Below are 17,859 nucleotides of genomic sequence, written 5' to 3'. Positions count from 1 at the left end.
TTATGCTATCTTCATATAGCGGTTAGGGTATTAATCTGCATCACAATAGGAGTTTCAGTTTGAACAAAAATGAGATAGAATTAAGACCATGTTTGGTTCATGGAATAGGTGCGGAATAGAATAATTGTTCCGTATAAAATGGCAATTCTTTAATTTGGTTAATAGAATAGATATTTCAAAGAATTGCTATTTCATGATTTTGTGGAATGAACATTTCTCTCAAAAACTAAAAAATAACTATTCTATTTCTTATGGAATAACTATTTTATCCCATGTTATTCTATTTCATGAACCAAAAATGGCCTAAATGTGAAAAGGAATGAGATAGAATCGAATGGTAGAGAAGCAAAACTTCTAGGTACTTATTATGTTGAGAAATTATATGTTGAGAAATTACATCCTATATCTCAAACATGTGAGATGTATATGTTCGTGACTCATTAAATTAAAAAGTGCATAATTTCCTCTTTTGTCCTTAATACTTTTTAGTTATACATCATTTATTTTTATCACCATTTTACCCCTAACTACCCGCTAACACACTAATTTGTCTATTCATTTAGCTTCTGATTCTCCATGTCACTATTTCTTCCCCACTCACACACGTTTCTTCAAGCTTTCCCCATTTTTAAATTTCTAAAAGCTTAATAACTGCCATTAATTGTCTTTATATATCTGATACTTTTCTTCTTTTTATATTTTAATCTTCATGTGAGTCGCTTTTTTTTTTCATTAATGGTTCAAACTCGAGCTTCAGAAGCTGCTGGAAAACGGAAATCTCCTAAAATGAGAAGACAGGTTCATCTAGATCTGAAACGAAAGAAAATGTGTCAACTAAAATGAGAACAGTGGGTGGAACATCTAGGAAAAGGAAAGTAGCTGAACCTGGCCGTGATTCGAAGAGGAAAAAACGAGATTCAATTGAAAAACCACTGCAAAATTTAAAGTTTTAGTGACATTATTATTATTTGTGGTATTTTGATTGTTTTGACTACATTTTTATAATTTTGTCTGAGTTATGTCATTTTATTACTTAGTTAGGGTTTACTTTTCTTGATTTTTATTAGAGAAACATATTTTTAATAACTTTAAATGCTTTCTGTTCATTTCTATATTGTTTGTTCCAGTGATATTTTAAAATTTAATCTATTTTTTAGGGTTTATTAAACTTATATTTGTATTGCTATTTGGTAATGAAATTCACCTCTATTTTAAACTAAAAGTGTAAATAAGTTATCGGAACATGTATTTTTCAGTTATTTAGAGTTTATTTTTCGTATACTAAAAGATTCAATTAAATTTAATGATAAATAGTTTTATTTTATTCAATAACTATTTAAATATTTTTTTTAGTTTTAAGTGATATATATTTTGATTTACATAAAATATTTACTTTTACATTTCTTTTTTCTTTTGTATATACCATTTTTTTTTCAAATATACCTCATTTGCTATTTTACACAAGAAATAAGAAAAGAGAATGGTTAAATTTACTAAAAATTTATATAATTATAGATATATGATTACATTTGAGATATTTTATTATTTATTCTGTAAAATTAATATGGCATGTAATATTTGTTTAAAATAATTATTCAATTTTGTAAACACTATTTCCACTTTCTTTTTTAACTAATTTACGCTTAATCATTTTTATTTTTTATTTTTTTCTCTATCAACTATTGCGGTTAAACTTGTAGAGACAACCATTGTGCTATTTATATAGTGCTATACTCTATTTATAAAAAACGAATTTAACAGTTAAGAGTAAGAAAATTATAAAGAAAAAAACTGCCAAAATTGTGAGTAGAATTAGAAAATAGCCAATAACCAACAATGATAGTTAGTGAAAATTGAAAAGAATTTAAAAAAATGGCGAACGATAAAAATACAATGTGGATAAAAAATTAAAATGGTAGGAGAAAACCAACAATGATAGTTAATAAAAAAAATTAAAAAGAATTTAAAAGAGATAGGAAATGGTGAAGGATATAAATAGAATGTGAAAAAAAATAAAATAGAGAACGAGAGAAGGGGACCACATGTAAATGAGAGAGAAAATATAATAAAGGAAGGGGACCGCGTGTAAGTGATATAAAGAGAGAGAAAAAAAGGAGGGAACATATGTGTGAAAGAGAGAGGAAAGGGAGGGGATCACATGTGAGAGAGAGAGAGAGAGAAAAAAAGAAGGAAAGAGAGCATATATGAGTTAGAATCAAGTATGTATTTAATGTAAACTATTTCTCTTTTACGCTATTAAATATAAATGACAATTTAGCATTGAGTAAAAAGAACTAGACATATTAGCATTTTTATAAACATTTCCCTTTTTTAGTATTTTTTATGTAATTTTTCCTTTATGAAATTGACGGACTTTGTCGCCAAAAAAAGCTGATATCGCGACCACAAGGACGACTTCATTTTTACCATTGCCGTCACAACCAGCCACAATACTTCTAGCGGAAAAGAAAGGTTACAATCTTAATTTTGAAAATAAACTTTAATCTAAAAAAGGACAGAGCGACACGTGTTTGGCTGAAAGAATGAGAAGGCCATCAAGTGTCGGAATCAAAGTAGCACTTATTTATTATTGAAATGACTTTCACCTCAGCAAATTACACTAATGAATGGGTGCCAATTCAGCATGGTGTATGAATTTGAAGCAAAAAAAATGAAAGTTAGTGTATTTTTATGACAGGTTTTAAAAGGAGTAATCAAATTGAAAAAAACTTATAAAGTTGGTGAATTTTTATGACATTAATCCTATAAAATATTAATATTACAATAATCGGTAAAATGGTTTTCTATGTAATTTTTTATGTTGAAAATATTAAAAAATCTAGTATAACACGAGTGACAATATTTTTTTACCACATATTTAATGAATGATCTTTTTAGCCGAATCAAACCATTCTATAGTTTATTAATAATAAAAACTAGTAAATTTTGTCAGTTTTATGAAAAGGTTTAGTAGCTCAAAAACAACTTTAGTATCATTTATCAAAATTGTTGTAATTTACAACTGTGTTTAGTATCATTTATACAATTGAATGTACTTTTATCATATCAAGTAACACTTTTAAAAGAGTGCCATTATAATTATATCACAATAAATTAATTTTGTTGTGGTACTTATTTTTAAAATTTTATATTTTTACATAATTATGGACCTATTTATCCTAAAAGTATTAACAGACTAAATTGTGTCGAAATTAAGCATATTTTATCAAAAATAATAATTTCCCTAGTTCTCTTCAATTAGTAGGCATATAATTTTTCACCTTTTTAACATTTTTTGGATAAAATTAGTGGAATTTATGAAATTGACGGACTTTGTTGCCAAAAAATGTTGAGACCCTAGGCCTCCAAGACCTTGGGCTGGGCTTTTTTGTAATTAATAATTGTTCGTAACTTTAATCACTAACCTGTTGCAATAAATAGCGCGCGCCAATACAATTGTTTCAAATTGTATGTTTGGGAAATATGAGTTCATCATTTGTGATTCGTTCCTCTGCATTTTTTTCCTTCTCCCAAGCGTACTATCTATGGATTGAAGACGACGAGGTCCTTGAGGTAAGTTAATGTAAATTATTTTAATTATCTTTCATTACTGTTATTGATTAGTATTTTTCCTCAGTGTTCTGCGCACAAACTGTTGCATCAATTCCGATCCTAAATCTCCTAAGCTGCAAGATTCTGATGTATCAGATGCAGGGACGGACCTAGAAAGGGCGTATGATGGGCAACTGCCCACCTTATAATTTTGAGTCCCTTTAAAAAAATGTTGATATGGAATTGAAAAATATGATTTTGTCACCTTAAATTATATAGTTTGCCCACGTTGAAATTTATTTGTTGTCAATTTTATTTATCTTATAAAATTTCAATATAATTTTGACTACCTTGTTTTAAAGTTTGAGAATAGATTGGAAGTTAGTGAGGCTCAATTTATTGCAATTTGTGCGATGATTAGATTCCTCCGCTGTTTAGCTTATGAAAACATGAACCATAAGGAGCTGTTAATTACTGAAATGTCATTGGATTCTATATGATCAATAATTGGTTCAAATGCTCTTGTTTCAAAACAGTAATGCTACTTGACCTAGCTATTGTCTTTACAAAAACTCAAGAGCGATATGCAGCTCGAGAGAAAATGGGTTTTGTGGTAAAAGTGATATGCATTTTTAATGCAGATCCGTATACTGTTTTGCCATTTTTAAGCGATATGCAGATTGTGGTAAAAGTCTTATACATCTTAATGCTAGCTGGTGTTAGTAAATGGCATGCGCTTACTTTTTGCTGTCTCACACATTCTATATAGTCTCTAGAAGACTCTTCATTTTTCTGATGTGAAGACACTTGATCAATATTTTGCTCAACTTAGAATTCATAATAACAATTTTTTGTCGCACAAGTTAGGCATTAAAATATGCTGATACATATGTTTATGTTTAAGTTTATTTCTTTACTTGAGTTGCCTTTTTCATATGCTGTTTTGCCATTTTTATTCTAGATTCGTGCTAAAATTGCAAAAGACACAATGATTACTCCGAAAGAGGAAAAATGCAAATCAGGCTACATATGTTTTATATTAATGAAATATATGAAAACAAGATTGAATAATATAAATGTTATATTTTGTGAGCAAGATCAGACATTCACATGTGGCTTGTTTGAAGCAAACGGGTGGCCGTGTTCAAATATGTTTGCACTGATGAAAATGTGTTTTTCAGCGCTATTCCTCCAACGTTGCTTCAAAACTGGTGGTACAAAAATGTTATAACGGATGGGGAGAGGCTGAATTCGACTATGCCTATATCCATGATAGGAATGAAGGACATCATGTTTGGAACTTTACAAGAACAATGTCTCCAGCTGTGCAGTGTTGCTTCAGAGTCAAAGGATCTTTATAAACAAACTATGGCTGGTGTGTCAGTGTGTACAACCCAAATTATGCGGTCATCAACGTGGGAAGAGCAACCAATTTTGAATAAAAAACATCGCCCCTACAAGCCATCTATAATGAATCCTTATGTTGTTCGCACAAAAGGATATGAATCCGAGGGAAAAGGCAAAAAATCTGGTTAGCCACTTTGTGGCATATGATTATCATTGCTTTAAATTTGGTTAAGAGCTAGTATTAGAATTTTTTTTTTGTAACTTATTGATGTTATAGTTTTAAAGTGTGCTTTATAGCTTACTGAGGTTTTAATAAACAGCTAATAGACTAATAGTAATCCAGAAGAACCAACATATGAAAATGAATACTTCTTGTCTAGGATATGCTATAACCGAACCATACTAAATTAGTTTGACAATCCAGTTTGATTTAAAAGAAAAATCACTAAATTTTGATATAAATCAAATCTAACCAAAAAACTAAAAATAAACCCACCGTTAAAGTTCAATTTGATTGTTCGGAGATATGTAAGTAGACTGTTAACTATTTTAAAGGATGAATTTGGTGTCTTCATTTATTCAGGAATTCTTCAAGTTGTTGGCAATATGGGTGTCCCCATGTCTATTTCTGAAGATTGCTCGTGAGGTCTTTCATCTGATCTATGTTCATCATGATCCATTGTGGGAATCTGCAGCTATACTGACTGGTTTTATTGTCTCATGGACTTACTCCACCATCATCTATCTATCCGGCTGTGCTTTATTCAACCTGCTCTACAATTTACAAGTCGTACATTCGACAACTACGGAAGGCTATTAGAGAAAGATATGGATGTTTTGCTATATTTTTAGAGGAACACATTCGTCTAACACATGATTTGTCGAAGATCAGCCACATATTCCGAATCTTTTTCATTTTCGAGCTTTTGGTACTGACTGCTAGCCAGATTGTGGTTCTGTTTCAAACCACAGGAAACAAAACAATTATCAACCTCGTAAATAGTGGCAATTTTTTTGTAAGTGTTTCGCCCTCATGCGTTCGTGTAATACTTCTCGAGTTACTAATTTCCATTCTCACGTTTCAATGATGTGATATTGACAGATATCTTCGGTGGCGGAGCTTGTTGGATTAATAATATGCCTACATGCAGCTGCAAAGACCACACATAGAGCTTAAGGTGTATCGTCAGTTGCTTCGTAATGGCATGCTTTAGTTACTTGCACCTCAAGAAATAGTAATACAGATTTAGAGGCTCCGAATACTGGCGGTCCATTGCGAGCCAGTTATTCTCAAAGTGATCTTCAGTCAGTTAACTACGTGCCACTGCCTACAAATTCCCAGCTCAGTTCATAAAGTCAGTCTTTTAACATGAGACAATCTTTTGGTATGCACCGTTGCTCCGTCTTCAATAGTTTATTGTTGCAAATTTTGTTGAATATCACATTCTGAAAGTTGTTTTTTTTTCTTTTTGGTGCAGTGGCATATTTACAGAGTAATGCTGGTGGATTTTCTGTGTTTGGATGGATGATTGATCGGCCACTCATCAACACTATCTTTTTCCTTGAGATCTCGTTTGTCATGTTTGTGCTCAGCAAGACCCTAACTTACACTCTCAATTAACAATCTTAACACCTTTCCAATATTGGGCACCAATCATTGTGTTAAGAACCAGTTAAGTTACAGACTAGACATAATTGAGTTGCTATGGATAATTGTTTGTGGTTTCTAACCTAAATGCCTTATAGATTCAGATCTTGCATTTATGCTCCACTTGTTTGTCAATGCCATTTCTAAGTAGACAATAATTTTTCTTCTCATTCAGCTTGTAGCCCATGAAATGATTTAAAATTATGTGCTTCACCACAAAAAAAGGAGAGAAATTCTTACGTATACTCCACATTATTATCAGTATCGCATTATAACAATGTTAAATGTATAAAAATCTCAATGAACAAAATCACATTATTGCGATCATTTAGTATTATGTAATTTGTTGTGTCCGCAGATGACGTTGTGAACAAAATCTACCTTAAAAATGTCTCAAAATTCATATCATGTCATGACTTTTCTTACTTTACATCAACCAAAATTATGGATTTTGTTAAAATCTATGATTTATGAAATCCCTCCAATAGAGTCTGTCGATTATCACGGATATAATAGTTGTTTTGACTGTGCATTACCAATTTTCTTTTGATGAAGTCAACGATTCAGCTTTATATTCTTTGCTCAATGTTGTTGAATGTTAACATGCATTTATGTTTTTCCTTTAATAAGGCACAGTGGATGATGGAGCTATTCTTACTTCTGCAGATATTACAAAGATCTGTATATATTTGACTTAGATCAATTCAAGGTAAACATATATGTATAATAATTTGTTGTGAACTATTTTACTGTATATGTTGATCTTCTGTCAGTTCTTATTTCCTAAGATTAATTTTCTGGTGTACTGTAGTGGCAAGAAATAAAGCCAGAGCTCGGAAAATATGGCCAAGTGCAAGGAGTGGTTTTCAGTTCTTTATTTATCAAGACGAGGTAAAGTCAAAATTCCAGTAGAGGTATATAGGTATTCTAGTCCCTTTTTTTTATCTTTTCCAATAATTTAGTCCCTTTCTTTTAAAATTTTCAAAAATTCAGTCCCTTATTTTTTTCCTTGATTATGAACATTAACGGATTGTCATTCACAAAACATTCTAATTGTTAATGGGATTTAAACTTAAGGACTACATCATTTTATCCTAAAACAAGAGGGATGCAAGTGTGAATTATGGTAAATATCAAGGGAGTCAAAGTAGTTTTCCCTTTATTAAATTTGTCTATGTCAGAACACTCCACCCTTTCTTGTACGTGCAAGCCATCTTTACATTCCTTCCTTCACCCTTTGCACCAATAGTGTAGTGTGTAAAACCTTATACTTACTGTCACTTATAAATTAACCTATTCATAACTGTCTTCCATATAGTAATTGCTAACATTTAACAAGGATAGCCAATTGAAGCAAAACTATATCAACTGCTATTACTTCAGATTTTTCTTATGTGGCAGCATCTTCATTTTTGATATATTCATCATAATGTGTTTTGATGGATAACATGCTTATTGTTTAATATTGCAGATATTTTTATATGGAGGCTACTCGAAAGAGGTTTCATCTGATAAGAACAGCTCTGAAAAAGGAATTGTTCACTCAGATATGTGGTCTCTTGATCCTAGGACTTAGGAATGGAGCAAGGTGAGTTTCATTTTCTACAACAAAAATTGAGAAGACTTTAAATGATACTTCTTTCACTCTTATTATAGTTGTTTCTATGTTTGACTATCGACTTCTAGTTTTTAATGTGGCCACATTGTGGTTATGATTCGACCACATGTCATTATCCATACTTATTTTGTCTTAAGATGGTCTTTACTGTAAATGTGTGTATTTGAAAGTACAAGATTTCTTTTGATGTATCCATGGTTTTCTTCTTTCTTTTTCTTCCCAGTCTTCTGAAAGTATATTGATTTCTTTTAGTCAACGTGATAGCTCCTGAAAATTTCATGTTCAAATATCAATTTTGAGTCATCTATTATTGGTGGCTTAATTTTTTTTTTGCTTTGCTTTTTCATGCAAGAGTATTCCACTTTTTTGACCTGGCTAACTCCTTTTTCTTTTCAGATTGCATTTTTTTTTCATTTCTTCACATTTGTTATGTACTGTGCTAATATGCTATGCTATGGCTAACATAATTTTGATGTAATAGGTAAAGAAAAGTGGGATGCCTCCTGAGCTACGTGCTGGATTTTCTATGTGTGTCCCTAAGAAGCGAGCTATGTTATTTGGCAGTGTAGCTGATTTGGAAATGGAAGGTTGGTTTATTTCCACGTGGTTTGTGCGTCAATTCTTCCAATAGACTGTATTTGACTTCTTTTATATGACTTCTTCTAAATTGTCAAATAACTAATTTATCCATAATGTGTAGTTGTTAGGTAGCCTCTAACTATAATTTCAATATTTTTTTTAACACACCTCAACACATAAATGTCCATTAAATTTAAAGTATGAACAAGTAAAGAGCCACTTTACCTTTTAAGTTGTCAGGTGAGAGGCTCCAACTAGGATTTTATTATTTCCAACACACCTCCATGGAAATGTCTATTGGGTTTAAAACATGAACAAACACATGGCCATTTAATCTTGCTAAAATATGTAACTAATTAAATGGAAGTTGTCAAGGGTTGAACCTTATACCTTTCGATCCTCGAGGTTTGGTACCATATCAAATAATCAATTCACCAAAAGCTCAAACTATGGTTTTATTATTAATTTACATAGGCCTTGTCTCATTTTCCTTAAAGCAACTATTTGTATAATTTCATGAAAACACGTATCCATGTGGATGTGTTGCCAAGTAAAAACACAATGAGACAAAAAATGATATACGTTACTTTGATGTCTGTTAGAGATGAAAAAAAGTATTTTTATAAAATTCTTTGTAATGCATAGCTATATAAAGTCATGTGTGCATGTATGTCTGTCCTCATATGTCTTAATTCAGAAGAATATCACTTGTAAAGTCGAGACTTCATAAACATCGAAGAATTTTGGTCACGTGGAAGGATGTCAACTTCTAAAACTTTTCATGGCTAAAGAAGTCTAGCATTTGAAAGCAGCCTTATAAATTTGTAGGATATTTCAATTACTTGGTTATTGTTTCTTTTATCCTTTGACTTTTGTCAATCCACTTGAGGTATTATTTGCTTTGTCTATTTCGAGCCCTGGGGGTGAGTTAATTTTTATGGAGGCACCTCATGCGGGAAGATCAAGTATTATAGAGTTATTAGGCACCTCAACTTCCACTAGTGAGAGATGATGATGGTGTTTGAAATAGAAAGCTTTTGTAATTATACTGAGCTTGTTATATATGATAGTTCTAGGTGTTTACACCTTAGGACATGAACTCATGCTATGGAAATGGACGAGAGTGCTAATGACGGAAATCAAGATTACCGGGAAGAGGCGGCTGGTTTGGAAAGCACCACCGATGTAATATCTGAGAGTATGACAGCAAATATGGACATTGATGATGGCTCCTTAACATCTAAATTTGACGGAAAATCTGATACATCTAAATCTAAAATGGCTCTGCAAAATTCTGTTTTAGTAGAGGTTTATAGTAATTAAAACTTAAAAGTTTATTGAATTTGAATTTATTTCATCTTTTGTTGATTTATTGATCTAGTTTGAATCTGTAGATAGTGAAGCCCTGCGGGCGCATAAATTCCTGCATGGTTTTTGGGAAAGATACATTATACATTAAAAAGAGGAGTGAAGGGAAGAACGAAGTCCCTGCCTTTAGAAATTAAAAAAAAAGGCTTAGTTGATGGAACATGTATGTAAAAGAGGTAGGAGATGAGAGTGCAACATCTAGCACCTCCCCATGCACAATAGGAGTCTCTCTAATAAGAACACATTGAATCCTGTAGTAGCCTATTGTAGAGCATGAATGAAATGTATGCAAGGCAAATGTTAGGATAATGGAATACTGAATATATCTTGTGATCTATAACACAAGCATATCAGATTTCATTTTGTACTCTTCTTGTAAGTTATAACTTGCTGCCTGGATCGGTTGTGCTTTTTCCTCCATATTTAATTGTATGATAATATCTTTTGTTTGTGGAAACATCCTTTCAGTGATGGAAACCAATTGCATTTATATTGAAATATATGGGGCAAGAGAGGCCTTTCATTATTTACATACATGATATGTGTATGCAGACACAAAGATACAGCTTGCATTTACATAATGAACCATACAATTTTATGTTCTATGACTGCATAGAGGGAATAATTTTGTAAAGTAGAGGAGCGCTGAATCAAGTTTGTTTACCTTACTGGCTTACCAGGAGTAAATGCTGATGATGTTCAGGTAACTATGGCTGCACCTGCAAGCTAACAATGAACTCTTGGAATTTATGGGCAAGGTATGGTTTCTATCATATATTGGCCTTTATCTTATTTGTGAGGCTACTAAAACTGAACGGCCAGCCTTAATCATCTATATTAAGAGTCAAATTAATGTGATTCACATTGTCATGCAGGTGTTAGGTTTGAGATTGAGCCAAATGACTCTTCAAAGGGGATGGAACAATAAATCTAAACTCCTTGTTGTAAGTGGAATAAAGAATGTGTTAAAAGAACTTGTTGAAGTATGAAGCATGAAAGAGGAGTCGCAATTATTAGGAGTTTGATCCAAATTTGTTGATATACAACCATTGTAATTTTATCCAACTCTTTACGAAGAGTTATAATTTTACTCAGTGTTTTATTGAAACTAGGTCGATGCCCGCGTTTTACGCGAGTGTAAGTTATTTTTTCAAAATTTTAACTTTAAAATATATAACATAATTTAAAATGTCTCAAAATATATTTTTAATTTTTATTATGAATATATATGGATTGCCTTCTGAAGTTAATTGGTTAACAATTAGTATGTGTGTGTGTGTATACAATAGTTTGAGAAACAGGATTTTATGATGTTTATAATTTAAATGACTTCATATGTCGAAATTTTTATTCGCGTTATAATTAATTTGTGCATATAATACGCATACAATTCATGCTATTATTTATCTATAATTTTAATTATAATCATGCATATTTAATATTGATATTGGTATACTATATGTAAGACCCAACAAATTTCAACTATATTCGAATAAGTTGATGTTCAGTAAGATGATGGTAATAAATATCAATTGTTCTGATTATCAATTGTTCTCATAATAACAGGAACTTAAATCCTAATTTGAGAGTATAAATAGGAAATGAATATAAAAAAATGGAAATGGTTGATATTTCATTTCATAATAGTTTTATTTTCATCTTTTGGGATGAAAAAATGACTTTTGCGGTGGAAGTAACTTGCATCTCTGAAATTATTAAAGCCACCATCTCACGACGGATTTCACCAAATATAGTTATGTTTTAGTCAATATCGATGATGTCTTTAATGTTTAAAAGAAGAGATATATCGCAAAGGATGTGATTAGCGATCTTAACGATGAAGTTATAACTGCTAAATGTAGCAATCGTGTTAAAGTTAGAATTATCATGGCAAGCAAAACAAATATTATTCAGTCTATTTCAAAGGGCGTAATGGATGTCTTTAATAACAACCTTTTATTTTGTAATATTATTAATTTAATAGCATATAACTACTTTAACCAAATAGAGATGTATTTTAATAAGGCCAAATGTTGTAAAAAGGCCAAACCTTTCACAAAAATTTCACAAAAGTCCTGACCTTTCAATTTTGTCGATTTTGGCCAAAAACGGATTATTTAGTTTCACAAAAGTCTTAACCTTTCAATTTTATCGATTTTGGCCAAAAATGGATTATTTGGTTTCACAAAATTCCTAACCTTTCAATATTTGGCAATGCCACATAGGCGTCGCATAGGCAAATTGAAATCAGATTGAGTGTTGGCCACAATTGAAATCAAATAATTTGTTTTTGGCCAAGATCGACAAAATTGAAAGGTCAGGACTTTTGTGAAACTTTTATAAAAGATTTGGCCTTCTTACAACATTTGGCTTTTTAATAATTACTAGTTTCGCATTACGTGCGACGCACGTGGCTCGTAATATGACTCGTCAATTTCTGTATTAATTTAATTTATCATAGTTATACCAATATATTTAATTTATAATTAATATTAAATTAGTTAAATTTTTTTATTTAATTATTTATTAATAACGTGTGCATATAAGTGCATGTGTGGAGAGTGCAATTTTTTAGTTAAAGTTTATTTGTTTGCTATTTTTAAAATAAAAATTTCCACAAATTTTTCTTTAATTTAATGATAACGAATATCCAATGCTCTAGTGCCATAATTAACAAAAGGTCTTTTATTACACCAAGAGATACTACTTATCCATCCAATTACTAATTGTGTTTTACTTGATATTCAATTCGTTTGATTATCTAAAACTAATCATCAAAAGTATGATTATATGATATAATTGAATTAAATTTAGCTATTAAATTAATAATTAATTAAATAAACTAAATGTATTTTAGCGGTAGATTTTCAACTCAATTGATAAGAGTATTAATTTAATTTTTATTAGAAGTAGGATTAGATGCTATACTATAATTTACTATTATAATTAAGTCTATATGGATCATTATATGATTTTTGTAGGTTTTGAACCCATGAGTATACATATTGTATTAGAAGTAGTATAATAAGGTATACTTATAATTAAACTAAAAGATGCTATCCGTGAGTTTTTTGTATTTGGGTTTTAACAAAAGTGTTTACTATTTTAACTTACTTAGAAGTAGGATAACGATAAATTACTTAGAGATGAATTAGAGTCTATATTGGAATATAAAATATCTTATGAAGTGTATTAGAACTATTAATTTTATTAACAATATTAAGGGTATTAACGTAAAAGTGCCTGTCCCCCCCCCCCCATCCGTGCTTTTATATATAGTATAGATTATAGAGAATTTGTTTTAGTAGTAGTATGTGAGTATTTTAATTTATCTAAATAAATAGATGTGTTCTTTCTGTTAATAAATTTTGTGTAATGGTCGTCAAATTAGCTTTTCATTAACATAACTTTTTATTTTTTATTTTTAAAATAAAGATGCTTTGAGGAAATTGATAGAATTGAAGAAAAATTTAAAATATTTAGTTTTTCTAGAAGGACCTAAACGACTAAAATCAGAAATCCAGGCGTTCCAACTCAGCCATGCCTACGCCACGCCTCTACCAGAATACCTCCGATGCTTCTTTAAAGTTGCTCGCCATGTCTAATCTGAACAGGCCCCGGCTTAATCTGAAGCCATCGCACTTGAAGTTAACAAAATATTTGAACAAGAGCATAAATCACTACAATTTTAAATTCAAGTAATATTTCTTTGATTGTTTGATCTAATAAGGTTTTTATTGTTGTTTTTCAATCAGAATTTGGTGTAACTGTCGGACTAATATCTGTTGGTCTCGCAATATGGCAAAAAAAAATCCTGACCGCAATAGCAGGGCCATAATATTGTAAGTTAATTTTTTTTCTCAATTTTAAAATTAGGTTAAATTTCAATCCGGTAGTAATTAACTTTTAAATTTGTTAGCAACCTAGGTCCCTCAATCAATATCCATACTCTCGTTATCTGTGGCGATATGAAAGTCCAGAGTTCAGTTGAACCGGTGAAAGGCAAAGACAATTTCAACTTTGTAGGATTTTGGTGGCAGTCGGCGGTTGTTGTGATCGTCATGCTTATTCTGAAATTGGCCGGTGTTGTTGCAACGGCAAGAACTATGGAATGGCTACCTTTAATAAGTAGAGTAATGATACATTTATTGCAAAAAAATAGGTTTAATTAATTAGTATTGTTTATCTTTTACTTAGATTGAAATCTTATTTATATTGTTTTTGAATTATAATTTTTTGGAAATTAATATATGTATTATTGATCATTATTCAAATATTTATGCGCTATTTATGTAATACTCCCTCTGTTCTAAAGTGATAGACCATCTTTTATTTTTGGTGTTTCAAATTATAAGCCATCTTCTATATTAGATAAATAATTTAAAGACTAAGTTCTATGTATGCCTAATAAATATGTAAAGTTAGCCTCAATATAAAATTATTATTGATTAAACCAAATAGTATGAGCTTGAATAGACTGAGAAGTAACATCAAATGTAAGGTTGTTCTTTTTGAAAAATGCATGGTTTATAGTTGTTGAACCAGCAACAGCAAAGTTTACACCATTACTCGGATTGTCTTTGAGGTCACAGTATGGAGCTGAGGCAGATCTAGTGCTTCCAGTGTCATATCCATAAGGACCATAACCAGGAACACATGAACACTTGACGAATTTTGATTTTCTGGATGCGAGGCTTTGATGGATTTTTCTTTTATCAGGATTTTAGCTCTAAGTCTCATTTAAAGAATTTTATTACTGGTTGTTTTGGCAATTATGGAATGTATATGCCGTATTCACAATTTTACTCTTTATATCTAGTCATTACTTAAGCTACTATTTTAACTTGGTAATATTCTTAGGAGCTGTACTGAATTGTTGAATTGGACTATTAATATGAGTGTCCTGAACGATTTTTTGCATTCATGTGCTTTTGGTTGAATTAATTTGAATTGGATATGTAGGGCAGCTTCTATACCAAGAAGTAGGGGCAGATCATGTCTTCAAATGAAACTGGCTTACAATCACTTGGCACCTTTATGTCTGTTGTTGCTCCAATGGATGGATTGTTCATGTAGCTCTTCTAGTTTCGAGTTATTTAAACCTTTATTCAGATGTTGCAGGAACACAAGATCTGAATCTTGCCCATTTTGCTGGAGAACTCTGAATAGAGTAAACTCAAGTGGCTCATTATAGAAAAGTAAATATTACATGAAAATTGACCTACTGATCCAAGGGCATGCTTCCTGTTCCTGTTGTACATGGCTTCATGCTTAACAGAGTGTTTCTTTACACAAGTGATAACCAATGGCTATGATTAAATCTATCAGATGAAGAAGAGTAATATCTTTATGTATAATTTATCTCAAATGATATTTGTGTGCTCACTTTACAACTGGTGAAGTTGACATATATACCTTTCGTACAAGTATAGTGTATTTTGCTGGTGCAGATAGCCAATTTATTACCAGTCTTTTCCTATTCATTGGTTTCATCGGCTTGTTTATGTTTGTAGTTATTACTTTTTAGAATTATATCATCATAATATGTTTTATAAACTAATTATTATGATATAGCTCGTGACATAGGATTGAACAAATAGTTGATTGCTTACTTTTGATTCAGTTTTGAAAACTTTAGTTAAGATTGTTGGAAAACTTGCAAAGTATGAGCTTCACCTGCCAACTTTGCCTACTTTCTTTTGATTTCTAAGACTTTCACTATGTTATATGGCCCATTATTCACAGCAAATACTGTATATTATTCTGAATTATGTGTATATGAATTGTTGGTTATGTGTGGAACCTTCAAGATAGGATCAGCTACCGTTACTGCAACAGATCAAATATTGGGTAAAGGACTGGAAATGGTCTTGCAATCTTGACGATTTTTTGTCTGGTCTCGGGATTCATAAATTTTTAAGTTAATTCACCCGTTTGATGCATTGATTCTTTTTGACTGCAAATTTTACATTTAATGTTAAGGATTTCATTTTAAAATATCAGTAGGCAGTAGCAAATTGCACTAATGTTTTCTTAAAGTCCCTAGTCATTTGTACCTTTGCCTATCTTTTCTAAGTTCTTTTAATGTCCTCAATCAGGTTTAGATATGACTCGGAGCTTTTAGTAACAGGCTGAGCCCTGCCAAGCTTTTGACCTGTTCACAAATATCTGAACTCTCATCTTTCTTTTCTGTGATTTGTTTAATCAGATACGTGACCAGCCTGAACTAGCTAAAGGTGCCGCAAATGCTTTATATGATTATATCAGCTCTATGAAGTTGTAACTCGTGATCTTCTGTCATCTGATCTAAGGTATTGGTGTACCGCTTGAAAATTGCTCCTTGTATATGCTATAGCCTGCCAGTATTCTGAGTTATTTTTAAATTTTCATTATCCAGAGGGCAGCTTGATACATGGAATATTTAGCCAGGACGAGAAATGATAGGAGACGTTTTCTACAATAGAATGGCCAAGAGATCCACAAATTGCAATATTTTTTAGGTCTTGCTTTTTTGTCTCAGCTTCTTGTGGCTTTTGTATATAAATAGGCATCTCAATTTGTTGGCGCAGAAAGAGCAGGTGAAACGGTTGCATCTCTTCTTATTGTAAAGGACACTGTATCCAATATTCCGAAGAATCTTGAAGCTAGAATAAGATTGCAGTGTTTTGCAAATTCAGTGTTTATGAATATGCCTCTAGCAAAACCATTTCTAAAATCATACCTAATTATCTTTACCCCATCCTACAGTGAGACCGTACTTTATGCTGCTCTGAGTTGCGAGTTGAAAATGAAGATAGGATATCAACTCTTATCTTCTTTAACTACTCCTTCTATTCATATCACCATCATCACCACAGTTTTTTAATTAGCTCTCCTCCGTAAGACTAGTAACACTAAGAATTTGCTTTATCAGTTCTCTATTTTGTCTCCCTTCCCCAAGTTCAATTGTCTCCTCACGGTTAAATCATCTTCTGGATGGAGGTAATTTTGTTTTTAGTTTTTAGAATTTGATTTCATGTAATGATTTTGATGCTACAGTCTTAATTTCAATTGCTGATCGTTGGAAGAAAAATTAAATTAAGTGGAAATGCTGAAATGATAAGTTTTGCTATGCAAATTCAATTGCTGAATTGAAGACCGTGAGGTTTAGAGTAAAAAGATGATTTCTATTTATCGTAGTGCATGAACAAAGTGTATGTTGACTTCAATTCACTGCAAATTTAGTCGACTTTGGGTTTCTTTATGTGTATAATTTCAGGGAAATAAATGCCAAGTTTTTTGGACATGCTATGTTCTACTTCTACTGGCCTTTTTTAGCAGGATTGATGGCTTTGCAAATGATGCTCAACTCAGCTCTAGACCTCCAAACTCTACAAATACCTGTCCATGGGACAGAGGTCTTGCATAGTTGCATGGAAAATATCTTGCCTTGACACTTTAGTTTCAACTTTTCTGATAGAAAATACACTGTGTTTGTGTTTTAATTTTTGGCCTTGTAAAAATTAGTGGTTAGGTTATGCATTCCTGGGGTTAGATTCCACCATGGGGTCTGTTTGTTTTGACTTAAGAACTTCAATTTGATGTTGCGGTGTTAGATGGTAGTCTACCATGCACCGTCCTTTTAATTGTCTTGAGAATCATGCAATGAGTAGGATAAGTGTGTCGTGTTTATTTTTTTTATGCATTTCCTTTTTCTTTAGCTGGATCTTCTTACATCATATCGTGTTACTTTGGAAATATGATCTTT

The 17,859-nt window shown here is 31.5% G+C and overlaps 1 long non-coding RNA gene across 1 annotated transcript; it reads left to right on the top strand.

Moving 5' to 3' along the window:
* Positions 1-14,251: 14,251 nt before the first annotated feature.
* Positions 14,252-17,779, top strand: LOC126656077 (uncharacterized). Its single transcript, XR_007633166.2, has 2 exons — positions 14,252-16,423; positions 16,510-17,779. It is a non-coding gene; the product is annotated as an uncharacterized LOC126656077 (long non-coding RNA).
* Positions 17,780-17,859: the final 80 nt, after the last annotated feature.

The sequence above is a fragment of the Mercurialis annua genome, linkage group LG7, assembly GCF_937616625.2.
Source record: "Mercurialis annua linkage group LG7, ddMerAnnu1.2, whole genome shotgun sequence".
NCBI classification, from domain to species: domain Eukaryota; kingdom Viridiplantae; phylum Streptophyta; class Magnoliopsida; order Malpighiales; family Euphorbiaceae; genus Mercurialis; species Mercurialis annua.
Note: the sequence above shows the minus strand (reverse complement) of the source record. Positions and strands in the feature narration are given on the sequence as shown.